The sequence below is a fragment of the Myotis myotis genome, unplaced genomic scaffold (genome assembly GCF_014108235.1).
Source record: "Myotis myotis isolate mMyoMyo1 unplaced genomic scaffold, mMyoMyo1.p scaffold_m19_p_3, whole genome shotgun sequence".
NCBI classification, from domain to species: domain Eukaryota; kingdom Metazoa; phylum Chordata; class Mammalia; order Chiroptera; family Vespertilionidae; genus Myotis; species Myotis myotis.
The window spans coordinates 117,227,779-117,254,975 of record NW_023416335.1 but is presented as its reverse complement, the minus strand read 5'-3'; the positions used below and the strand labels follow the sequence as shown (position 1 = coordinate 117,254,975).

Genomic DNA, 27,197 nt, shown 5'->3' with positions numbered 1-27,197 from the left:
GGAAGGGATTGTTATTTTTAAGCTCATGGGTACCCTCGCAGGTAGCAGGTGCTGGTTAGGGGAGGAGGGCATGATTGTTTCCTGGGACTGTAGCTATGGAAGCTTTGCAGAGGGTTCCACAGGCCTCGGAGGGGTGGGCTCTGGCCAGCAGCCCTGTAGCGGTAGCTGTCCCTGGAGGTGCTGGCGGGGGGGGGGGGGGGGGGGGGGGGGGGGGAGGGAGTTAGGGGGCACTACAGGGGTGACGAGTCCAAAGGGGAAGTAACTGTCAAACCTTCCCACTTGGCACCATTCTTTAAATTGTACGTGACTGTTTCACAGCTGTACCTGCTCAGGGCGGGGCTCCAATCTCCTGGAGCTGGGTGGGGGCCGGGCCAGGGTGGAGCCAGGTGGGCTAAGAGGGTGGGTTTAGCCATGCCCCCAGCGAGGTTCAGCGTGCTTCCTCTGCGGAGATGGCGCTGCTGCTGTCCGGGGTGGGGGGGTTGGGGGGAAAGGTCTGACCCTGGAGGTCTGCTCAGGCCTGCCTCCACCCGGGTCTGGAGTTGTAGGGAGGAGAGGCATGCCCACCCCCAGGGGAAGGGGCCTGGCAGTGGTGGGCCATGGCCCCGGGTGCCTCAGGGGCGCTGACGGGTGGTTGCCCACGTGCTATTTTTGTGGGTGCCCCTGGCAGGGATGGCGGGGGAAGAGATCGGGAGTCGGAGGTGTGGGCTGCAGCTACCCCCAAGGCTGGGTCTTCTCTCTGTCCAGTCAGCCTCTCCATCCCCCTGGGGGTGTGGGGGCTGGGGAAGGGTGTCCATGCAGGGGGCTTGGAAGAGCTCCCTGTGGCTGCTTCCTCTTCCTTCTTTGTAGTTCGGGCTCCTGTCAGGCACTGTCCTCAGACCCCTGGGAATTTGGCTCCAGCTGCCCGCCCCCTGCTGCGTGCGCATCAATATTGGTCGTTATGGGGACACCGTCATGGACAAATGAGCATATTACCTCTTTATATGTATAGTTACCTTGCTGTGTGTTACATCCTTATGACTTATTTATTTTGTAATTGGACATTTGTACCTTTTTAACACCTTCGTCCATTTCACTTACCCGCCACCTCTTGGAACCATCGATCTGTTTTCTGTTTCTAAGAATTGGATTTTTAAAAAATTCTACATATAAATTAGATGACACAGTATTTGTCTTTCTCTGTCTGACTTATTTCACCTAGTGTAATGACCTCACAGTCCATCCATGTTGTTGTGAATGGCGAGATTTCATTATTTTTTATGGCTGAATAACATTCCATTTTGTGTTTGTGTGTATCAATATCCCATTTTCTTTACCCACTCATCCATCATTGGACACGTAGGTTGTTTTCATGTCTTGGTTATTGTAAATAATATTGCAGTGAATGTGGGGGTGAAGCTATTTTTACTGATTGTGTTTTCTTCAGATAGATACCCAGAAGTGGAGCTGTGAATCGAATGTTACTTCTACTTTTAATTTTTTGAGGAACCTCTCCTGTGGCTGCACCAGTTTACATTCTCATCAACACTGCACAAGGGTTCCCTTTTCTCCACATCCTCACCAACACCTGTTATTTCTTATCTCTTTGGTAATAGACATTCTAACAAGTGTAAGGTGATATGTCATTTTGATTTTGATTTCTCATTATGCATTTTCCAGATAATTAGTGATTTGGCCACCGTTTCATGTAGGCTCTGCCATTCTGTATGTCTTCTTTGGGAAAGTGTCTATTCAGATTCTCTGCCCATTTTAAAATCAGCTTATTTGTGGGGTGTTTCTTGATGTTGTTGTTTTGCTGTTGGGTTGTTCTTTATATATTTTGGATATTAACCCCTTATCAGATACATGATTTGTAAATATTTTCTCCCATTCAGTAGGTTACCTGTTCATTTTGTTGATGGTTTCCTTTGCTGTGCAGACGCTTTTTAGTTTGATGTAGTCCACTTGTTTATTTTTTGCTGCCTTTACTTTTGGTGTCAATCTGGAAAATCCTCTGTAAGACTGATATCAAGGAGCTTGCCACTTATGTTTTCTTCTAGGAGTTTTATGGTTTCAGATCTTACCTTCCAGTCTTTAACTATTTTTAGTTTTTGTTTTTGGTGTAAGGTAGTGGTTCCGTTTCATTTTTTTGCATATGACTGTCCAGTTTTCCCAACATCAATTATAGAAGGGACTGTCCTTTTCCCATTGTATATTCTTGGCTCTTTTGTCCTATATTAACTTACCATCTATGCATATGTTTATTTCTGGGTTATCCATTCTGTTCCACTGATTTATATGTCTCTTTTTATGCCAATACCATACTGTATTGATTACTGTGGCTCTGTAATGTAGTTTTAAATTAGAGAGTGTAATGCCTCTTGCTTTGTTCTTTTTACTTAAGATTGCTTTGGCTATTCAGGGTTTTTGTGGTTCTGTACAAATTTTAGGACTTTTTTTCTATTTCTGTGAAATGTGCCATTGGAATTTTTATAAGAATTGCATTGAATCTGTAGATTGCTTTGAATAGTATGGACATTTTAACGATATCAATTCTTCCAGTCCATGAGCATGGAAAATTTTCAATTTATTTGTGTCTTCGATTTTTTTATTAACGTTTTGTAGTTTTCAGAGTACAGGTCTTTCACTTTCTTGGTTACATTTATTCCTAGGCATTTTATTCTTTTTGATGTAATTGTAAATCGGATTGTTTTCTTAATTCCCCTTTCTGATAGCTTGTTATTAGTGTATAGAAGTGCCACATCTTATTATATATTGATTTTGTGTCCTGCAACTTTACTGAATTTGCTTATTAGTTCTAACAGTTTTTTTGGTGGTGTCTTTAGAATTTTCTATATATGTCATTTGTAAATAGTGACAGTTTTACTTCTTTATTACAAATTGAATGTCTTCCATTTTCTTTTTTAATCAGTCATTTAAATTAGTAAATTGTCTTCATAAATTCTTTCTTCAAGTCTTTAGAAATATACTTTCATTTGAAATAATACCTCAAAATATAGCTATTTTACTTTATTTTTATTAGATATTTAAAGAGCTGCTAAATATTTTGTACTAAGCTAGATGATACATATATGTTGAAATTTGCTATAATTTTTAGAAAGATTATTGTTATGAACAAGGGAGCATCCCCGAAATGAGTTACACACATTTGTGTTTTTCAACAATGCCAGGCTCATTAGGGGAGACCTCCCAGTAAGCCAATAAAGTTGCACACAGGTTACACACAGAGAGGAGGAGCTTATATGATAGAAGCAAGCAGAGTGATCATCCAGCTCCAAGTCCCAGTCACTGGTAGTGTCTTCAGGTGGAGAGGCGGTCGTTCGTCGTAAGTGAGACATCTACTTGGCTACATATGTCTAGTAGAGTGGAAGTCCAGCAGAGCTACAAGCATGACCTATGGTACAGCCAAGCTCTAGCATTGGGTGGTTGGAGCTCTGAGTTCTTTTTTTTTTAATGTATATTTTTTAATTTTTTTATTGGTTAAGGTATTACAAATGTGTCCTCATCCCCCCATTAACCCCCAAACTCCCCCCCCCACACACACACACACTCATGTTCTCATCCCCCTGTTGTCCATGTCCATTGGTTTGGCTTATATGCATGCATACAAGTTTTTTGGTTGATCTCTTCCCCTTACCCTCACCCTCCCGTACTTTCCCTCTGGGGATTAATAGTCTGATCGCTGTTTCTCTGTCTTTGGATCTGGCCCTGTTCATCAGTCTATGTAGTTCTCTATATTACACAAGTGAGTGAGATCATGTGGTATTTATCTTTCTCTGACTGGCTAATTTCACTTAGCATAATGTTCTCCAGTTCCATCCATGCTGTTGCAAATGGCAAGAGTTCCTTCTTTTTTACCACAGTGTAGTATTCCATTGTGTAGATGTACCACAGTTTTTTAAACCACTCATCTGCTGATGGGCACTTAGGCTGTTTCCAAATCTTAGCTATGATGAATTGTGCTGCTATGAACATAGGGGTGCATATATCCTTTCTGATTGGTGTTTCTGGTTTCTTGGGATATATTCCTAGAAGTGGGATCACTGGGTCAAATGGGAGTTCCATTGTTAGTTTTTTGAGGAAACTCCATACTGTTTTCCACAGTGGCTGCACGAGTCTGCATTCCCACCAGCAGTGCAGAAGGGTTCCTTTTTCTCCACATCTTCTCCAACACTTGTTGTTTGTTGATTTGTTGATGATAGAGCTCTGAGTTCTTATAGCCCATGAAGGGTGGAGGTCCTATTCATATCAGTGTCCAGATAGAGTCCTTAACCCAGTGTCCAGACTTGTGATTTTGGTTGGTCTGGGCCCATCCTAAGGCCATTCCCATTACACCCCATTACCTCAGTTTTGACACAGCACTTGACATAGTTGTCATGACTGACAGTGACTCCATATTGAATTCTCAAAGGTATCCGAAAAGTTCACTCTACTCTTGCTCTATACAACTAGGTTCTAGTGTGAAAGAGGTAGTATACATTACATAGCAGGTCCTATAGGAGTGTTATCTTGTATTCTTTCTTTTTCTTTTCTCTCAGTGGTAACCCATCCCTCTCCCACCCACCAACTCTTCCTCTGCTCTGTCTTTCTGTTTAGGCCAATGTGAGTTCTTTTTTTCAGTACGAAACTCCTGATCTCAAAAGAAGAAATACTGGTTTAACATATGATGTAAATTGGTCTGCTCTCTGTGTTAACTTTAAACTAATATTTTTATTATTTTGGTATTTGAGAGAGAACTTAAGATGTGGGCAGAAAAGGATAATATAATATTGCAGTTCATATGGCAGCCACAATTTAATTTTATGGCAAAATCAATGACTTTAGAAATGATGACGTATTTATAGCACTGAAAGCTTTGTGTTGGCAATTTCTTTCAAAGAAAATGATGCTTGTTATTCTAGCATAGACGTGCACACCACCCTCATGCTGTTAAAGACCCCTTTTTTCTTTTCTGGGCAGGGGACTGGGTGAGAATATCAGGCCTAGGGTTTTTTGGTGCTTGCTTCTGCTGTTTTATTTCTAAGTGAATTGAGACCATATGGTCACATAAACCCAAAGCTAGAAGGTTCAGAGACTTAATTGTGTGGCCTTGAAATATTTCTAGTTTTGCTTGCAATTAGTGGGAAATGTGTTCATAGAACAATTTATAAGTCACACAGACCCATTGGAGAAAAGGTTCACTCCAGGTACTGTCATGTGTCCAAGAGAAGTGGTAGATTGCCACAGAGATGACTAATCAATCAAGACTAAGTCCTTTCCCTTTTTCATATGACAACATTTATTTGATGTGGCACTTATTTCGCAGTGTCTGTTTTCCTTGCCAATATGCCCTATCCCAAATCCTCATTTTACATGCATCAGTGTCCATCCCCTCACTGAGGAAGCTTGGTTTCAGGCTAACAATTTTAAGTGATGGAGCTGTGACTTTCTAAATGCAACTAGCTGCTGCTTGTGTACTCTTCTGAATAGAAAGATCTTCCAAGTATTTCTTTGAGTGAATGGCTCTACAGGAAATATTGAGACAGCCTTATGTTGATGCATGCAAAATATGTTTCTTAATAATATGATGATAATCAGGTAAATGGAGTGTTGACTGATATCTTGAGTAATTTGATTGGCTAATGAACAGGATATTTATTCTCTGTTAGTACTCTGAACATACCAAAGGCAACTGCCTCATCTTTTGAAAAAAAATTCTAAGAGTCCTATTTCTCAACTTCATTTTAATTTACAAGAGCAGTGGGACTGACTTGGAATACTTTCTGAGGATTAAGTCTGGTTCAGAGGCCTTTGGCTGTGCAGGAGGCCACAGGCTTCACCTTTGCCAGGTACCTCCATTGTCACAGCTTAATGATAGTATTTGTATCTTGAGTTGTTGACTGTTGGTTTTCTGAGACTTTGAGAGTGCTTAATGTGATTTGCTTTTCAGTTTCTGACCCAGCAAGTGAATAATTTCCCCAGGTAATTGTTAAACAAGAGAAAACCATACCCCTGTTCTTTGCTTGGGGAAAAATAGTTTTCAGAATATACATGTTCAATAAGACATGCTACTGTGTTGGAAATGTTCACTTGTGCTGTCTAATACGGCAACCTCCTATTGAATGTGCAATTGCAAAACTGAGTTCTTTATTTCATTTAATTTTAATTTAAATGAACCTAGCAACATATGGCTGGTAGCTACCATATTGAACATTATGGTATAGATTTAGAATATCTTTTAAAGACTGAAAACAGTTTTATCTATGGTTTAGAATAAATTTAATGTGCTTAGGTTTCCTCCAGGATAAATTTATATTTTTTGGTTCTAAGGTGAGTTGAAAAGAGACTTATGTTTTTGAAGTGATCCAAACTTTATATTTATGCAACAGCATTTTTCCAAGTACTGGTTCTTGATTATATTGACTAAAGAAAGTGTGTGCTGCTTATATGTGAAAAGAATAGTCTGGTGGGCTCCTGCTTTGTCCATAGACTTGAGAGGACAAATGCTATACTTGTACTAGGCTGGTGCTAATTTACCTTTAGTAATGGAACATTATTACAGTATTTTTACAGGGTATTTTAAAAATGCTGCTACCAATAGATATTGTCAGGGAGGAAAATTTCTTCTCTTCTAGATTCTTTGGTTGGTCTAATAATAAAATTAATATAAAACAGCTTAACAAGATTAAAAACAAACTTAATTACTTATATATGGGGGCTTCATAAAAATATGAGGATCCAAATAACTAAACAATTGAGGCTTATATGCTATTCTGCGCTAATAAGAAAGGGTTGGGGATTTGGAACTTCAACGGGGAGGAAGACAGTACACAGGGAGCTGGGAAGAGCAAATGTATGGTAGCAAAAGTTTGTCATGCCCCCAGAGACAAGGGACACAGAGAGGACTTTGGTCTCTAGCCTGCCCAAGCACCCCTCACCACACCTAGCCTTTATTCTTTGTAGTTATCTCTTGATGGTAACTATGTCTCTCTACCTCCTGGTCAGGGAGGGTTCCTTTCAGATGGGAGATTTATCTCCTGTGTTCAAGGGGACAAAGGAGAGTCACAGTGTCCTTTTCAGACTGGCTATTTCTGGAGAACTTTAATTCAAAATAATCAGTGTGCCAATGTGGCATATTTGGGGTTGCAAATTTTGTTCCCCCAGAGTATCATACCTCCATTTCTTTTAGTTTTACATATTATTCACAACTCACCCTTAAAACTCCTGTCCGTCAGCTCACCTGTTTTTTACCTTGTTTGCTGCTGAGGGACGTGAGTGAGATTGTAGCACCAGAGTAGCGCACTGGGGAAAGATAGATGAAAGGTGGGGTCCTGAGTTGCTGTGTGGGGGTGGCTGGTGGCAGTATCTTTAATTTAGCAGAGATTCAGGGGAGGAATGGCTAGGAATGTGTCTTTGTGATGAGAAGCCTTAATAATTCTCCAGCTTAGCTGGGAAGCGGCTCTTTTCCGTGAGAGAGGTGGAGCTCTGCTCACCCCTCCAAGGTTCTCATCACTTCTTCCAGGAAGCTCCAGAAGGCACTCTCAGAGCCACACGACTACTTTACTACTGATAGTATATTTGTGCTTTTATGCCCGAGTGATAAACTGTGATTCAGCCTTTTAAGTAAGAGCACTGAGTCATGGGAATTAATATCTAGAAATGTTTGACTCCCAAAGTGTTAAAAAAGAAGATCCTGCTGGTTTCTTGGTTCAAGCCTCAACCTATTCCCATTAGCAAAGAAAAGTGAAGATTTCTCTTGTGATTGGTGGTATCCTTTATAATAACCTTTGAGATCGCTGTAGAACTGGCCAAGCATGCTCCGTTTTACAAACAGGGTTAAGATTTTGGTTCTCCAAGTATATACACCAAGTAAGTAATTACCTCTCTTTCAGATAAGAACTTTCTTTCTTCTGGGAGTATTCATTAATAGTCCACATTCCCTGCTTGTGAGTCTGTTTTTAAGAAGATTCCTCTTACAGTATGATTTCTAAGAGTACAGCTAGATAATATACACCTTCAGCATTGGAGGGGCTTATTTGAATTCCAGACTTGCCCTCCTTTCTAAAAAGAGGTAAAGAGAGTATGCCTGAGAAGATCACCTCTTTGTCTTTTTAAAAATCTTATCTGAGAGCATCAAAATTAATTTCTTACTAAACCCTCTCAGTAACAGCAATACAATGATGACTATGACAGTAATGATGACTAGTAGCCACTTTATGTAAGTTTGTGGGAAAGTTCTGCATCCCACTGATGCAGGAATTTGGATGTGAGATAAATTGGATGTAATATAACAATTAAATCAAGATCATAGTGAAATAAAGAGTACCTTGAAAATATTTTTTGTTGATGGAGAAAGCAGCTTAATATTAAAAGTGGTAGAGAAGAAAAATGAACTTTAATGCTGCATCTGAAAATCTACTGAAAACTTCACCAGAAAATGTAAGAATTTAAAGTAGATTAGCTCCGTCAAGCTTGACATAGACATGAGCTGTCTCTCCTTCTAGTTACAGTTGTTCTTGGAGACAGCATTTCAAAATGAGTTGTCAGAAATGCCATCAGATTCTCTCAGGGGACTGTTGCTACAGTTGGAACTGTGCTCCTGATGGAGTAGGCATCAAATAAATTGGACCCATGAATATTAATAATTTCTTAAAAGTAAATGCATAGTGACTTTAAATCACTGGCCCATAGAAATGGCGACATTATACTCAAACTGCAGTAAGCGCCATTAGGGTGTGGGTGGCTGTCAGTCCCATAAAGTGATCATTTAGAAATAAAATTCTAATAAGTCATAAACTCAGCCTAAAACTAAGCTATACAAAAATATAAATTTTAATGAGTAATAGTTTGTCTTAAGGTGTTTAAATTATGACTGAAATGATCTTGTAAGACTCTCCTAGGAAGTTTGAACTATTATGAGATTTTCCTTTAAATGCTCCTGTACCAAATAGTGGCATTGAAAATAAGTCCATGTATCTTTGGTTTTCAATGAAGAAACATTTGAAAGGAGACATGTACCAATATTTTTTCCATTTGCCTCCTCTAACTCTACTGAAGTTATTTCAAATTGAAATTTTCTCTCTTTTGGCCTCCCCAGGAAAATTCAGACTATGAAGACAAACCTCCTCCACACTTACCATAGTGCATAGCGGTTGGTTTGGAAGACATAAAAACAGTGAGCAGATAATTAGCAAGCACTTTTTTTTTTAGAGAAGCTGCAAAATATCTCCTGAAATTTCTCTGAGGAGCAAAACTAGGAATAAAACGAATTTGCATTCATGTGCATGTGATTTTCCCCTGTCTCTAGCATGTGTCAGCTCACACTATATCCCAGGAGCTTGGCTCTGTGTTTGAGATACAAGACCAGAATCCACTGTGCTCACAGAGATGATCTGAGGGAGGAGGACCCACATAACATTTTAAAAATGAAACTCATCAACAGATGTATAGAACACGCTGGAAATAAAGGGAAACATGGAACAGGAGTGTGCTAAAATTGGGCAAAGTTGACCCTGACAAAATGAATTGGAGAGAAAGCACATGGGGAAAATGAGGAATGAGAAATCATTCCTAAAAGGAAATTGCTGTAGTTTGGGAAACGTTCTCCACATTTGTCGTGCAGGCTGTAAATAGGTGTTTCATGTGAAGGGGCAGTTGTGGCTAAGTGAGTTTGAGGGTGCGGCATCTCAAATTCCCCCTTTGGAGAGTCTTAAACCACATAACCAGTTTAAAGTCTCTGAGATGTCCCCTGCCAAGAAACCCACTTAAATTGGTTTAATCCAGGGTTTTTACAAACTCAGCTGAGCATGGAATCCTTGTAATATTCCATAGAATGATTTCTGTTCAGTGGCTCAGGGAATACTGTCTGCTAGAGGCTAAGAGGGGCAGGAGCGCTTGGTGCAGGCCAGGCTGTAGGAAGCTTTATAGGCCATGCTCTGATTTTGAATTTTTCCTTTGTGTAGAAATTTTAATGTCTTAATGTCACCTGTACAAAACAGAATTGCTGTAATTGCACTGAGGCCCTTTGCTTTGGAGAGGGATAAAAGGAAATGGCTGGCCCCTGATCCTCAAGCAACTCACAGCTTAATGGGAAGACAGAAATGTAAGCTATCTTTATATAGGGTGTCCCAAAATTCACACAAGATTTACAATTCAATTCAATTAGTAAGGTAATTGTCTTCAAGAGCTTTTGCAGAATGCTTTAAACAAAGAGAATGTTCCCTAGTGTTCCTTGGGAATTCGGTGATGCTTCATCCAGATTTACATGCCTGGAGGTTGGATGAGGAAGGCAGAATGAGGGCAGGGGACACGGTGGTGCCAGGATCATGGAATGATGGAAGTGTAGAGCTAAAACCTACAGATTGTCAGGCAAGGTATAGAAACTGGATATGACAGGATGTGGGGAGTGGATTTGGAGGATAGAGAAAGAGTATCTTAGAATTGTGAAAGTTTTTCTCTTGAGCATGTTAATATCAAATACTCTTACTGAGAATAGGGCTTTTTAAAATTTAAACTCCCAGTTGTGTCTCCAACTAGGCTCTTGCCTGGTGCAGAGTAGACATCAAAAAATGAGTGGAGCCTTAGCCAGTTTGGCTCAGTGGATAGAGCATTGGCCCATGGACTGAAGGGTACAGGGTTCAATTCTGACCAAGGGCATGTAACTCATTTGCAGGCTCAATCCCTGGCCCTGGTCAGGGTGCATGCAGGAGGCAACCAATTGATGTGTCTCTCTCACATCAATGTTTCTCTGTCTCTTCCCCTCCCTTATACTTTCTCTAAAAGTCAATGGAAAAATATCATTGGGTGAGGATTAAAAAAATAAAAAAGAAAGAAATGAGTGAATATATTGAATTATCTTCTATATCTACACTAATAAAAGAGAAACATGCAAGTTGGGGTAACTCCGCTACACCCACCAGCCAATCAGAGCGACTATGCAAATTAACCCAACAAAGATGGCGGTTAATTTGCATACACAGACACAGAGCGAAGACTGAAGGCTCCGGCCAGAGTGAAGACTGAAGACTGAAGACTGAAGAGGCTTGGCTTCTCCGCTGCAGCCGGACCAAAGGCCTGGTTCCTGGGTGCCAGGAGCTAGGGGAAAGAAGGCCTATTGCATGAATCTTCGTGCAACGGGCTTCTAGTCCTATCTAATAATAGACAAACATGGTAATTAACCATACCTCCGACACGCTTCCCATTGGCTAATCAGGGTGATATGCAAATTAACTGCCAACCAAGATGGCGGCCAGCAGCCAGGCAGCTGAAGCAAACAGGAGGCTTGCTTGCTCCAGTGATGGAGGAAGCCAAGGTTCCCTGCCTGCTGCTGCCAGCCTCTGATCTGCACTCTAAGAAATAATGTTGCAATTATAGAAGCTAAACAAACCCCAGAAACCTGCTTTCAGCAGCCGATGTCTCAGAGCTGGAGCCGAGCCTCAGAGCTAAAACTGGCTCTCTCAGTTCCAGTGACAGCCATAGAAGGTAAATAAATCCCAGAATAAAAAAAAAGGAAAAAGGAGAGGTTGGGAGCTTCAGTCACCCGCCAGCCTGAAAACGGGCCTCAGCCCCTCATCCAGGCTGGCCAGGCACCCCAGTGGGGACCCCCACCCTGAAGGGGGTGTGACCAGCTGCAAACAGCCATCATCCCCTCATCCAGGCTGGCCAGGCACCCAAGTGGGACCCCCACCCTGATCCAGGACACCCTTCAGGGCAAACCAGCCAGCCCCCACCCATGCACCAGGCCTCTATCCTATATAGTAAAAGGGTAATATGAAAACTGACCCTAACAGCAGAAGGACTGGGAATGACTGGTCACTATGACACACACTGACCACCAGGGGGCAGACGCTTAATGCAGGAGCTGCCCTCTGGTGGTCAGGGTGCTCTCACATGGGAGGAGCTCTGCTCAGCCACAAGCCAGGCTGATGGCTGCCAGTACAGCGGTGGTGGTGGGAGCCTCTCCTGCCTCCTCAGCAGCACTAAGGATATCTGACTGCAGTTTAGGCCTGCTCCCTGATGGCAAGTGGACATCCCCCGAGGGCCGCCGGGCTGCCAGAGTGATGTCTGATTGCCATCTTAGGCCCAATCCCCTGGGGAGCGGGCCTAAGCCAGCAAGTGGTCATCCCCTGAGGGGTCCCAGACTGCGAGAGGGCACAGGCCAGGCTGAGGGACCCCCTTTCCCCCCCGAGTGCACAAATTTTTGTGCACTGGGTCTCTAGTCTATATATAAAAGGCTAATATGCAAAGTGTCCCTTCTGGAGTTCGACCGGGAGACTGGGAGTTTTTACGCTCGCTATGACATGCACTGACCACCAGGGGATGGCATGGAACGAAGGAAGATCCTGGCTGGCAGCTGGCAGCCAGGGAAGGAAGGCCCCTGGCCAGCAGTCAGAAGGCCCCAATCAGCCCTGATCTCTGGCCAGTCTAGGGACCCTACCCATGTAAGAATTTCATGCATCAGTCCTCTAGTATTTTATAATGTGCATTCCTTTTGCTACATAGTATTGATGAATACTTTAAATTTCATGAATGATGTTTCAGTGTTTCAATATGTGTGTGCAAGATAAATTGCGAAAAGGAAATTAACCATTAGGACTAGAAAGACGTACCAAGACTGTCATTTAAAAGTTGTATTATTATTTATGTTAAAATTCTAAAAGTCTATACATATAAGAATTAATAATAGAATTTAGAAAGGTTCCTAGATTATAAAATAATGTACTAAAATAAATTTCATTTGGAAATGCTAGCAGTGTATATGCAAAGAATAAATTTTTAAAAAAGTTATTATTTATCATAGCATAGAAAAATCACAAAGTGTCCAGACATAAATCTAAACTATATAGGAGACTTTTAAGAAGAAGTTATAAAATTTTACTTGAAAGACATTAGGAAATACTAAATAGAGAGATCATGTCATTGATTATTTGACTTAATATCATTTCTTCAGAAAATGACATAGATTAAATGCTTTTACTTATGACCAGAATGCTAACTTAAATTAGGTGATTCTTAGTGAATTGTACTATTATTTAAATTTGGATTATTTTTTTCATTAAAAGTCCTAATGGATACAGATCACTGAAATTCATAATCTGATATAAAATGTTTTATTCATTAATTGAGGATATAATGTGTCCAAGGAGATTGATAAAAAGCTTAGACATAGGAGCTACACTTGCTTTTTAACCCCATAAAGCCACATAAAATGCATTGAAGATTAATCCTTGGTATCAAGGTCAGGTAATATGTGGAATATAAAACAAAAATTAGCAAGTGAACTAACAGAACAAACAACAATAAACTCATAGATACAGAAAACAGAATGGGGGTTACCAGAGGGGAAGGGGATAAGGGAAGGATGAAGAGGGTAAAGGGGGTCAAATATATGGGAATGGAAGGAAACTAGACTTTAGGTGGTGAGCACACAGTAGAGTATCCAGATTCTAATTATAATTGTACACTTGAAAATTATGGAATATTATTAATTAATATTACTCGTATACATGTATTTATTTTCCTTTTTAAATTTAAGTATAGTTGGTATACAATATTATATTCGTTTCAGGAGTACAATATAGTGACTCAACATTTATTTATATACATTACAATGTGATCACCTCACTAAGTCTAGTAATCATTTGTCACCATGCAAACATCACAATATTATTGCCCAATAAATTTAAGTTTTAAAAAAAGAGGAGGACATGTTAGTCTCTTCCAGCTGGAGACGCGTGGGTGCTGAGTACGGCTCAGTCCTAGCAGCAGCACATTTTATTGGCCACACAGAAATATCCTGGAGAATCTCCCCTCCCTCCCTAGAAACCAGCTTTGCCCCTCAGTGTCCCTTTCTATAAAGCAGGTGCTACACTCTCAGATGCCTACAGGGGTGAGACAGGCAACATAAATAACTGAAGTAGGCCAGGTGGGGACTGTCCCAAATGGCACAGCATTTTCTTCTTCTAAAGGGGGCAGCCACTTTTGATTCTTCTGTTCTTTCATATTCAATTGATAGTATCACCTTCTAAAGAATTTCAATTTTATGGCTTGGAGTCTTGAAATCAGGGATGCTTTAGGAACTAATAGAGGCATCTGAATATGTTGGACCACTTGGCACCCAGCCCACTGGTATGGTTCTACATACTATCTTCTTAGTAAGTGAGAGTTGGTTGAACTACTGAAATATGACTTCAGCAATCAGTTATTTCGCTTTTGTTAAGATTCTCTAAGTCATATTGCTCAAAAAAAGTATAAAGATTTGCAAGTTCACCACATAGGCAGATATGAAGAACCTATGTCTAAACATAACAATGAGTAGGCATTCTCCTTTCGTGGCTAATATGAGTGACTGCTGTGTCTTTACCTGTTAATATTTAGCCTTCCTTTGGTCTTCCCATCTTCTAGAAAACATTACCAAGACAGCAAATCACAGATCGGCCCCTGCTTCCTGAAAGTTCCCAATCCAGATCAAAATTATGCTTTTGTGAACCTCTCCCCAAATCACCTAACAGAACCCAAATTGATAACAAGCCCATCCTCCTACCTGTTTCGGAGCCGTCAGAGTTCCCGATAGCCTGCTGGTTCCCTGATTGCATTGAGCCAGTAAACCCAACATGGTCCTACTACAGCCTATCCTAGTCACCTGTGGAGGAAGGGTATTGATGCCTTTGCAAGATTTCGTGATATTGTTATATAGTTATTTACTTTCTGGTTCTTGAGAAGTACATATTATAGGAGGAAAGTTAATGGTAAAAACTGAACAAACGATTCATATAAGTAAAAACCATTTCCCAAATTGTTTCCCTCTCAGTGTTATGTACCTGCCGTTGCTTCAGTGTCTGGGAAAGCCAGGGTCTTGGGCAGATTTCAGTTTGTAATTCTTTTTGCAGATAGGAGGAAGAGGTGACCGTTTGAAACCAGTTAGAAAAAGTTCTTTCCAAAAGCTATAGATTGTGCTGTTTATGATCTTAGCAGGTTTCAACCTGCTGTCCATGTCTGGCACTTGAGACAAGTTGAGATCAACAAGCTTTTTGCGGTCAAGTTTCATTAATTAGAGTTTGCTGCCAAGTCATGGTTGGGAGGCTGCCTTCCATGTCTGGTGCCTTTCCACGATTGCCTGCCTGAGCTGGTGGACCAGCGGACCCTGGCCGAAGCTGTCTCTGTGCCCCTGGATATACACTGCTTTGTTGCTAACGTGTGAAGACAAAGCTTGGAAGGGGTAGAAGTCAGGAGTCCAGTTTGGGAGGCTTTTCCCAGAAGTCAGAGAAAAGCATTCTTAGTCATTTATCCAGACAGTTTAAAAAGAAATTAAGCTGACTTGTTTTTTCAGGTCACTTTTTTTAGGAAACATACGAGGTACTTGGGCACTGCTGTCTCCCTTTGTGAGGCAAGCAGGAAGCTTTTCCTTGCCAGCTTTATTATGTCATTGAATTAATAATGTAAAGACTAGATCAGAAGTCAATTTGGCAGCTATGCCTTTAGGGAAATTTTTGGAAGAGTGACCTTCCATTTTTTAATAAGCATGTTATTACTTTAGAATTAAATTACTGAGAGCTAAGCTATCCTCTTGAATTTGCTATTAGCCGTTTTTTCCCTTTTAGTTTTAATGAACTAGAACAAGTTGAAGCCAGTTGTTTCTAACAGCATGCAGTCAGGAAATACTGCTGGGCCCTTTATTTTAGACAAGTTTCGCTCTTCTAAATGTTAGAACTTTGAAAGTCTCTGCAAAGTCTCCATTTCTCCTCCTTCTTCTCTTTCTTCCTCCTCCTCCTCCTCCTCCTCCTCCTCCTCCTCCTCCTCCTCCTCCTCCTCCTCCTCCTCCTCCTCCTCCTCCTCCTCCTCCTCTTCTCTTCTTCTTCTTCTTCTTCTTCTTCTTCTTCTTCTTCTTCTTCTTCTTCTTCTTCTTCTTCTTCTTCATTAAAGTGGGATGGGAGACCATGTGGCTTCTTTGACCATGTTTATGTTTGGATGCTTCCTCAAGCTTGCATTATGGTTTTCTTTCTTAAAGTAAAACACATTATTGTTGTGATTCTAAAATTCATGCAGAAAATAAATGGGGCAGAAAGTCCAGGAGTTTATTCTGTAACAGATCTGGGGAAAGGGTTTAACTCATCAAATATTAGAACCCAACTAAAAACACCAGTTCTTTTTTTAAATTGTTTTTTATTAAAAGCACTTTGTATAATGTGTTGCTTTTATTAGGTGGTTATACCAGAAGCTGTGATGATAGATACAGAAGTGTGGGGGTTGAGCTGCCTGAGCCTACTCAGCAGGTGGCCGGGCATTTGGCTCAGTGACATGTGAGAGCCCCAGTCAGACCACGGAGGGACAAGAGAGAGATGCTGGACAAGTTTTCTGTTGGGTGTTTATTTTTTGGACTATAAACTGGAAAGGATGGCTCAGATTTAAATAAATACACTTATTGTGAGTGAAGGCTTTGTTGAGCTCTGTCCATCAGTCTGCCCCAGTGGGCTCTTCGCTTACACAGAGACCCCCAAAGCCCCCCTGGCTGCCTGTGCAGCAGCTCCAGTCTAGGAAGGAAACCCTTGTGCTCCAGGGAGAGGACACCCCTTTCCCAACAGAAACTGTGGTGCAGGATGAGCCTCGGCTGGAGTGCTTCCTAGTTGACTGTGTCCTGGAATATGTACAGGTTTTTGGTGGCAACTAGGGCAATCATGTTGTTGGCAAGGTGCCAGGTCGGGTGCACAATCTTCTCATTGAATCCAGACTGTCCTCACTGATCTGGTCCTCCTTGCTCTTCCTGCCTGGACACTCTCCCAGGTTTCAGCCTGGCTCTAGGCTTGCTCTTCTCTCTGGAAGCTTCCAGGACCACATCCCTCCACCTGTTTCTGTCAAAGAGCCTGAAGAAGTTGTTGTAGGACCCCGTCATGATCCCAGCATCCGGACTGTTCCAGCATCACCCTGACTTGTGGGAGATGCAGTTGTTTCCTTTTGCAGAGAACACAGCTTGCTTCCAAGGTGCTCGAGGGCCCCGTGGGTCTCCATGCGCAGCTCTCCACGTTGAGATCCCAGACCTTCACTGACAGGTCTTCTCAGGTCAGCACGCACCGACCGCTATGACTGAATTCATGTAGGATATGGAGGAAGTTGTTTCTTAGAAGAAAGACCTATTCCTGGGATCTTCAAGTTCTTCAGAAAACGTAGAATGTCAGCCGCACAGGGTTGAGGAGTGCATATTGCACAGCCTGATGGCCCCCTTGCTGCTGCTGTGCACAAACATGTGCACCAGTGTGGGTGGAACTGGCTGCAGGAACACCTCCCCAGCTCCTCCCTGTCCTCGGGCTTAATGTCCACGATGTTAAAGCTTCTATCTGTGAAAATGCCAGTGTACGTACTAGCCTGGCCGGAGCCCAATATTTTTCTTTGATCTCTCATTCATTAGCTTATGATATCTAAATCATATACTAAAGTAAAAATTGTTTTAAGAAAAGAGTGGAGCCCTGGCCAGTTTGGCTCAATGGACAGCACATCGGCCCACAGAGTGAAGGGTCCTGGGTTCAATTCTGGGCAAGGGCACTTACCTTGATTGCAGGCTCCATCCCCTGCCCTAGTCAGGATGTGTGCAGGAGGCAGCCAATTGATATCTCTCTCTCTCACATTGATGTTTATTTCTCTCTGTCTTCCTCTCCCCTCCACTCTCTAAAAATCAATGGAAAAATATTCTTGGGTGAGGATTAACAACAACAACAACAAAAAAGAAAAGAGTGGAAAACCGATGAGGAACGTAGGCAGGATTAAATCTGTATGCATAGCTCTGGCAAGACCCCCTTTCCTTATCACTGTGTAAAGCTAAATTTAAAAGATGTGAGATCCAATATCTGAATCATGAACAGTGTGGCCTACCTACAGTACCTATTTCTAACATCCAGAGACCATTAAAATTTGATTAAGCACATGCTTTGGAAGTGATGGGTAAACTTGTTTGTATGAAGATATTTAAAAATAAGGTATCAGGTTTAAAAGTGAGAGAAAAGGCTCAGATGCTAAATGATTGTGTGAGGCCATGATTTACATGCATGAAATTGATATGTTGCGCCTCTTTGTTTCTAGGACACTTGATGCAGCATAGAGTAGTGATTAACTCAAGAATTCTGAAGTCAGATAGTCTGAATTTGAATCCTGGTTCTACTACTCTGTAGCTCTGTGACTTAGAGCAAATTACTTAAACTATCTTTGCCTAGGCTCTCCCAATTGTAAAATGGTTTTTTTTACTTACACCTACCTTCTAGGATTTTGTGAGGGTTAAAGTAAGTTAAAATATGTACATTCTTTAAAAGCATCGATCAGACTGTCAAACCTCAGAGGGAAGGTAGAGAAAGGAGGGTGGGGGTAAGGGAGAGAGATCAACCAAAGGACTTATATGCAAGCATATAGGCATAACCAATGGACACAGACAACAGGGGGGTGAGGGCATGAGTGAGGGGGATAGGGGGTAATGTGGGGATAAGGGCACATATGTAATAACTTAATCAATAAAGAAATTTAAAAAAGAAAAAAGAACATATAGAATATTGTAAGAACCATATATGTTGGTTATCATTACTTGCTATGATTAATGGGTGGAGGTTTGCACAAAGGAAGCTCACAGCATCAGAGATGAAGTTATTTTGGGGGCTGCATTCTTGGCCAAATTTTTTTTTTAATGTTTTTATTGATTTTTTTAACAGGAAGGGAGAGAGATGAAGAGATAGAAAAATCAATGTGAGAGAAACATTGATCAGCTGCCTCCTGCACCCCCCCCCCCCCCCCCCCCCCCCAGCCGGGGATGAAGCCTGCAACCCGAGCATGTGCCCTAACCAGGAATCAAACCAGTGACCTCTTGGTACATGGATTGATGCTCAAATACTGAGCTATATTGGCTGGGCCTTAGCCAAGTTTTGAGGTGCCCCAAGATGGTTCCCCATTTTATAAAGGAAAATAATTTGAAGCCTTAATACATGATTGATTTAAGCCTAAATGCTGACTGCCTCTATATACAATTCTGGCTTCCTAATTACATTATTGTTTTCTAGCTTAACCTATTGAATATTTTGTTCTTAATTTTATTGAACAGGAGAGAAGTCTTACTAATTTTTAGATTCTTTGGAATGAAAACAAAAACTTGACTGGAAATTACCAATGAGCCTCTGTCATCTGAAACAGTTATTTCGGGAAGTTCACAGTCATTGGCCTGAAGTGAATTAGTGATCAGTCTAATCTGGAAAATAAATAGTGCCTGGCAACAAACAAACCTTACACATCAGGGGACTGATGGGCAGCTGTCTTTAGGCTGCAAGTGTCTCTTAAAACTCTGAGCTGGTGGATCTAAGACAGGGCCCCTGAAAAGCTTAAAGAAACCTAGGTTTGTGCTGAAGGGATCTTCTGGTATTCTGTAATATTTGTAACATTGCTTCATAATACAGAAGAAAATCCTTATATGAAGATACCAGCTCATTTCCAAACTCCCTGTCAGTGAACAGAAGGCAACAGTTCCAATACAAAAGGAATCTCTGAGCACTTAAACAGCAGGAAGGCAGTGTGGGGATAGGCACCCTGCACTTTGTGCTGGGTGCCATAAAGCAACTATCGCAGGGAACATGCACGGGTATCCACATAGGATGTGGTGGCTCCGTTTGGCTGTTGAGGAAATCAAGGCTCAGAGGAGATAAGTATCTTGGCCAAAATCACACACAGTAATTGGCAGAGCCTAGATTCAAATTCAGTTCCAAAGTTGATGATGCTCCTGAATATGTAGCTTTAATAAGATTCACCTAATGTCTCTAAACATTAATTTGCTGCAAATGTGACTTTTGCCTCAATATTAATTCATTTTTTTTGAGTTAATTCAAGTTCATTGTATTCATAAATTTGAATTAAACTTAATTTCATTACTGAGCAAGTCTCACTTATAAATTCATAGATGGAAAAGGTATTCTTCAAGTCAGCTTTGCAATTGAAATTGAGTAATTGACTAACTAGAGGAGGAATGTCTCAATTTAACCTCATTACCAGCTGTAATATTCAAATGTTCTAATAATCCATCTTCTTTTATGTTTCACTGAAGATGAATCATGCTACTGGCTTTTATCCCTAGACCTCCAGAGTTGCATCTGAAATTCTCTTTTTCAAGGATCACAGACCAGCTTTTTTCAGGACTAGATTCTCTTTGTTCTAGACTAGACCCATTATTTGGTGATATAAAGTGATAGGCAATAGGACTTTATTACAACCCAATATATGTAGAACTAATATGAATTTTGCCTCTCTTCTGGCCATTTTCTGAGGACAAAGACATTTTTGAAGGTCTCCTTAATAGGAATCTATTAATCATTGATGACTTAAAACCATTACCAAACCTGTAACTTTTAGGAGTTACTGTAGTAGAATGGGGGGGAGGGGGCAATTCTAAAAATTCTGAAGTTTTAATAGAAACTATAGACGTTAGAAGATGAATGATTAAAATAGTAATGCACTTTCTTGCATGTTGAGTAAAATGCCTTAAGTATTGATTAGGTTTAGGAGGGAATATGAAATTACTAGTAAATAGAATGGTAGTGATAGCTGAGCTTTTTATTATTGCCTTCCCCACCCACATCTCTGCTAGTGAGGCTGTGGTCACTGTGCATGTTCCTGTGAGGAGGTGTCTGTCTCCAGGCCTGCCTATAGTGCTGTTGTAAGCATTCTTACCGCACACACAGAGAAAAGGTAACTGTGTGGGCCAATGGATGTGTACCTATCCTGATCTTGGTAATCATTCCACAATGTATATGTATGGAATGATCCAAACTGCATTTGGCTGAGAAGCAAGTTAACTTTCAGCTTTTCAGGATTAGTCAACATACCTAGAAGTCATGACAGATCATTCTTTTTTTTTTTTTTTTTTTTTAGCATTTTAGCATTTTAGAATACATAGGTTGGGATTGGGATGATGTGTTATTTTTATCAAGTGTATACTTCCATTGGTTGTAGCAACATGTGTGAAATGTGGACAAGGTTATGGGGCTCGAGCAACATTAATTTGTGTTTGCACAGTTGTGCCTGTACCAGGTAAGGGCTTTGTCTGAACCAGTCTATACCTCCTGTATCCAGTCTTGAAAACCAGAAATCATGGATTTTGAAGTTGCATACAGTTACCGTTGACTAGGCTCTTAAACCAGAACTAGGTTTTTAAGTCTTATATAGTCATAAAATGTGTGGTGGAAGTTTTAAGACTGGTGTTTCTTTCCTTTGCTTTATATGGCCAGTGGGAAGGACATTAAGACTCTACATCAAACTTATAAAAGTTTACCCAGGGCAAGGCTAGCTTGCCTTTGTGTTTTCAGTGATGACATGGTATGATAGAGATTTTAACTTCATGGGAAGCTCTTCCTTAGAACATTTTAATTGTCTAATCTTAAAAAATATTAATATTTAAATTAATGACTTCAGGTTAAACTTTACTCTCTGAAATATTGGGGTTTATTATAATTATTTGAATATGTTGGCTTAAAAGTGAGTATTTTTTCCCTTTTTTCATGGTTATATTTGTTAAGCTCTCAGCCTTTTGATGAAACCAACCTGCAATATGACAAATGAACATTCATTTTAATTTTGCTTTCAGGGAAAATAGGGCAAAGGAATGAAAGTTTGAGTTGGATTGGCAAATAGATTAAGGTTTTATAGGTAGAGGTAAGGTTGAGATGATTCTAAAACTACTTCTGGTATTTATTTCTTTAGAAGGACAATTTTCTTCAGTCTGTTCATATAAGGAATAAGCTTTGGTTATTTTCTTTTTACTACTAGCAGAATATAAACAAAATTAGAGGTCATTCCTCTTTTTTTAGCTTACTTTTTTCATTGAGGTGAAAATCACATAACACAAAATTTTAGAGTGAACATTTTAGAGTGAACAATTCAGTGTTTAGTACATTCACAATATTGTGTAACCACCACCTGTGTCTAGGTCCAAAATATTTTTACCACTCCAAAATAAAATCCTGTGCTCATTAAGCAGTTATTCCCCATATTCCTGTCTCCGCACCCCAGGCTTCGGCAAACACCAATTTGCTTTCTGTATCTATGGATTTACTCACTCTGGTTATTTCATATAAATGGAATTTATAATACATGATTTTTTATTGTTGTTAATCCTCACCTGAAGATATTTTTCCCACTAATTTTTAGAGAGAGTGGAAGGGAGGGAGGGAGAGAGAGAGAGAAACATAGATGTGAGAGAAACACATCAATTGATTGCCTCCCGCGTGCGCCCTGGACCAGAGCAGGGGATGGAACCTGCAACCCAGGTGCATGCCCTTAACTGGGAATTGAACCTGCAGTCAACTCTCTAACCACTGAGTAACACCAGCCAGGACATATAATGTGTAATTTTTTAAAATTCTTATTTATTTTTTTAAAATTCTTTATTGCTTAAATTATTACATATGTATCCTTTTACCTCCATTGACCTCTCCCCGGCCACCCCTACCCCACCCCACACACACACATGCCTAGAGCCTGTGTTGGTTATGCTTATATGCATGATACAAATACTTTGGTTGTTCTGTCCCCACCCCTTCCCTCTGAAGTTTGACTGATTGTTCGATGCTTCTCTGTCTCTGGATCTATTTTTGTTCATCAGTTTATATTGTTTATTAAATTCCACAAATAAGTGAGATCATGTGATATTAATTTTTCTCTGAATGGCTTATTTCGCTTAGCATAATGCTCTCCAGTTCCATCCATGCTGTTGCAAATGGTAAGAGTTCTTTATTTTTTTACAGCAGCATAGTATTCCATTGTGGAGATGTACCACAGTTTTTTAATCCACTCATCAGCTGATGGGAACTTAGGCTATTTCCAAATCTTAGTTATGGTGAATTGTGCTGCTATAAACATAGGTGTGCATATATCCTTTCTGATTGGTGTTTCTGGTTACTTGGGATATATTCCTAGAAGTGGAATTACTTGGTCAAATGGGAGTTCCATTTTTCATTTTTTGAGGACACTCCATACTGTTCCCCACAGTGGCTACACCAGTCTGCATTCCCACCAGCAGTGCATGAGGGTTCCTTTTTCTCCACATCCTCGCCAGCACTTGTCATTTGTTGATTTGTTGATGATAGCCATTCTGACAGGTGTAAGATGGTATCTCATTGTCATTTTGATTTGCATCTCTTAGATGATTAGTGACTTTGAGCATGTTTTCATATGTCTCTTGGCCTTCTATATGTCCTCTTTCAAAAAGCGTCTCTTTAGGTCCTTTGCCCATTTTTTTTATTGGATTGCTTATCTTTTGTTAAGATATATGAGTTCTCTATAAATTTTGGAGATTAGACCCTTATCCGAGATAACATTGGCAAATACGTTCTTTCATGCAGTGGGCTTTCTTGTTGTTTTGTTGATGGTTTCTTTTGCTGTACAGAAGCTTTTTATTTTGATGCAGTCCCATTTGTTTATTTTCTCCTTAGTTTCCATTGGTAAAGATATTGCTATGACATATGTCTGATATTTTGCCTCCTGTGGATTCTTTTAAGAGTTTTATGGTTTCCTATCTTACGTTTAAGTCCTTTATCCATTTTGAGTTTATTTTTGTGTCTGATGTAAGTTGGTGTCAAGTTTCATTTTTTTGCATGCATCTGTCCAATTTTTCCAACACTATTTATTAAAGAGACTGTCTTGACTCCATTGTATGCTCTTGCCTCCTTTGTCAAATATTAATTGAGCATAATGGCTTGGGTCAATTTCTGGTTTCTCTGTTCTGTTCCATCTAATCTAATAAAAGAGAAACATGCAAATTGACTGCACCTCCACTACGCTCCAAGCCACGCCCATCAGCCAATCAGAGCAGCTATATGCAAATTAACCCAACCAAGATGGCAGCCGGCAGCCACAGAGCTGGAGCAAGCAGGAAGCTTGGTTGCCCCGGCAATGGAGGAAGCCAAGCTTCCCGCCTGCCCTGGCCAGCTGTGGCCTCCACTCAAGGCAACAAAGTTTTAATTATAGAAGGTAAATAAATCCCAGATACTTGCTTCCAGCCAGCCTCCACTGGGAGCTTGGGTGGCTGAGGGCTGTGGCCAGCCTTCAAACAGCCATCAGCCCCTCACCCAGACTGGCCAGGCACCCCAGCGGGGACCCCCACCCTGAAGGGGATGTGGCCAACCTTGAAACAGCCCTCAGCCCCTCACTCAGGCTGGCCACATCCTCATGGGGTGAGGGTCCCCACTGGGGGACTTGACCAGCCTGAAAACAGCCATTAGCCCCTCACCCAGGCTGACCAGGCACCCCAATGGGGACCTCCACACTGAAGGGGCTGTGGCCAGCCTGCAAAGAGCCATCAGCCCCTCAGTAGGTTTAGGCCTACTCCCCTCATGCACTCTAGCTTTCAGTAGGTTTAGGCCTACTCCCCACTGGCAAGTGGACATCCCTTGAGGGCTCCTGGGCTGCCAGAGGGATGTCAGAGATTCCTTTTGTATTGGAACTGTTGCCTTCTGTTCACTGACAGGGAGTTTGGAAATGAGCTGGTATCTTCATATAAGGATTTTCTTCTGTATTATGAAGCAATGTTACAAATATTACAGAATACCAGAAGATCCCTTCAGCACAAACCTAGGCTTCTTTAAGCTTTTCAGGGGCCCTGTCTTAGATCCACCAGCTCAGAGTTTTAAGGAACACTTGCAGCCTAATGGGCAGGGGCTGGGTGAGGGACTGATGGCTCTTTGCAGGCTGGGTGAGGGGCTGATGGCTCTTTGCAGGCCATCAGATGCTACAATGCCATTTATGGCATTGACGGCTGCCAGTACAGCAGTGGTGGTGGGAGCCTCTCCCGCCTTCTCAGCAGCGCTAAGGATGTCCAATTGCAGCTTAGGCCTACTCCCCACTGGCAAGTGGACATCCCCCGAGGGCTCCTGGGCTGCCAGAGAGATGTCTGACTGCCAGCTTAGGCCCAATCCCCGGGGGAGCGGGCTCAAGCCAGCAGGTGGTCATCCCCTGAGGGGTCCCAGACTGCGAGAGGGCACAGGCCGGGCTGAGGGACCCCCTCCCCCGAGTGCACAAATTTTTGTGCACCGGGCCTCTAGTTGACCTATATGTCTGTTATGATGCTAGTACCAGGAAGCTTTGAAAACAGTGGCTTTGTAATATAGCTGGTATTGTGATCCCTCCAACTTTGTTGTTCTTCCTCAAGATTGCTGCGGCTATTTGGGGTCTTTTTTTTTTTTTTTTTTAATTCCAGATGAATTTTTGGAGTTTGCTTTAGGTCTGTGAAATATGTTGGTATTTTAATGGGGATTGCATTAAATCTGTAGATTGCTTTGGGTAGTATGGACATTTTAATGATGTTGATTCTACCAATCAATGAGCACAGTATATTCTTCCATTTGTTTTAGTCTTCCTCTATCTCTTTTTTCAATATCCTGTTGTTTTCTTAGTTCAGGTCTTTTACCTTCTTAGTTTATTCCTGGGTATCTTAATTTTTTTTGGTGCAATGGTAAAGGAGATTGTTTTTTGTTTGTTTCTCTTTCTGTGAGTTCATATAATGTGTAATTTTTTATGTTTGGCTTCTTTCACTTACCAGCCTTCTTTTGCGCCTGATATTTTATGAGCGTACCTTTTGACCCCCTCCAGTTAATGGAGGAGAGAGGGCCTCGTCTCTTCTGGTTGCTCCTGGGAGTGGACTTCTTGAAATACCCCAAGAAAAAGAATTTTCTGAGACTCGCACAGGAGGATGAGATGTAGTAGAAAGCTTTATTTCTGTGGAATTACACCCCTGGGTTTCCAAAGTCCCATTTCCCTTACTCTGGTCATAGAAGTATAGTTGGGGCTTCAGTAGAGCTAAAATTAGAGCCAGTGTCCAGAGTTCCTGTTCCATGTTGCAGCCAAGTCATGTACAGCATCAGACTAACTTAGCTTATGTTCCCTGCTGCTCATCAGTCCATTGCATGTGGGGGTTTGCATGGCTGTGGGCCATAGGGATGAATGCAAGCAAGCCAAGAGAGTGCAACTGGAGGAACAAAAGAGTGAACAGGACTTTAGGAAATTATGTATTCCCAATTTTCCGCATGCTTGCAGTGACCACACCCATTCTGGCCAATGATCTCTATTCCCAGGTGTGATTGATAGGCAAGTGCCTTCCCAACTTTACAGGGCATGCATCTATCTTCCCTTTGTTGAATCTGTTCCACCAGTGATTTGCAGGGAATAGACTGGTGGTTCCCTGGGGAGTGCAAACTACAACTTCCTGGTGAAGGTGCCAAATGACATGCCTATAATGTCTGGCCTTCCCTTTTCTCCTTTTCTGTTATTAATAACTAGCTAATTATAACAATATCACTCTTTGCAATGGTCTGAATGATTGTTTCCCCCTTCACCTCAATTTATATATTGAAATGCTCCCCACACTGATGATATTAGGAGGTGGGGCCTTTGAGCAGTGATTAGGTCATGAGGGTGGAGCCCTCATGATGGGATTAGTACTTTTATCAAAGAGGCCCCCCCAAAGCTCCCTAGCCCCTAGCCATGTGAGGATACAATGAGAAGACTGCAACCCAAATTCTTAGACTTCTGGTCTCTAGAGCTGTGAGAAGTAACTTTCTGTTGTTTATAAGCTCTTTATTTGCCATTTTGTTATAGTACCCGGAACAGACTAAAACATTCCTCACTTCTTTTTCTGTGTATTTTTTATTTACTTAGTGATTACCATGAGGATTACAATTAACATCATAAATTTATAACAATATAGTTTGAACAGATGCCAATTTAGCTTTAATAGCATATATAAATCTGCTCCTATATAGCTCTGTACCCCTTTATTTTGTTATTCTCACAAATTTCATCTTTAGACATTGTGTGCTGGTTAACATAGATTTATAATTATTGCTTTATGCATTTTTCTTTTAAATCATATAGAACTCAAAAGAGAAGTTGCAAATCAAAAATAGGGTAACACTGGATTTTGTATTTACCTACAAAGGTACCTTTACAGGAGTTCTTTATTTATTTGTATGGCTTCAAATTACTATCAGGTGTCCTTTCATTACAACCTGAAGCCTTTCTCTTTAGTATTTCTTGTAGGTAAGGCAGGTTTAGTGATGAATTCATATTTTGGTAATCTGGGAATGTCTTCATTTTGCCTTCATTTTATACTGGAGTTTTGCCAAATGTAAGATTTTGGATGTCAGGTTTTTTTTCCTCTCAGCGCTCTAAATATTTAATCCTACTGCTTCTGCCATTCATGATTTCCAGTGAAA

At 41.0% G+C, this 27,197-nt stretch overlaps 1 protein-coding gene and 1 pseudogene across 1 annotated transcript in view; one reads left to right on the top strand and one right to left on the bottom strand.

The window, feature by feature from the left end:
* Window positions 1-27,197, top strand: part of ATP8A2 (ATPase phospholipid transporting 8A2) — a 701,182-nt gene that overhangs the window by 287,385 nt on the left and 386,600 nt on the right. The window lies entirely within an intron of this gene.
* Window positions 16,595-17,370, bottom strand: LOC118649681 (annotated as a pseudogene).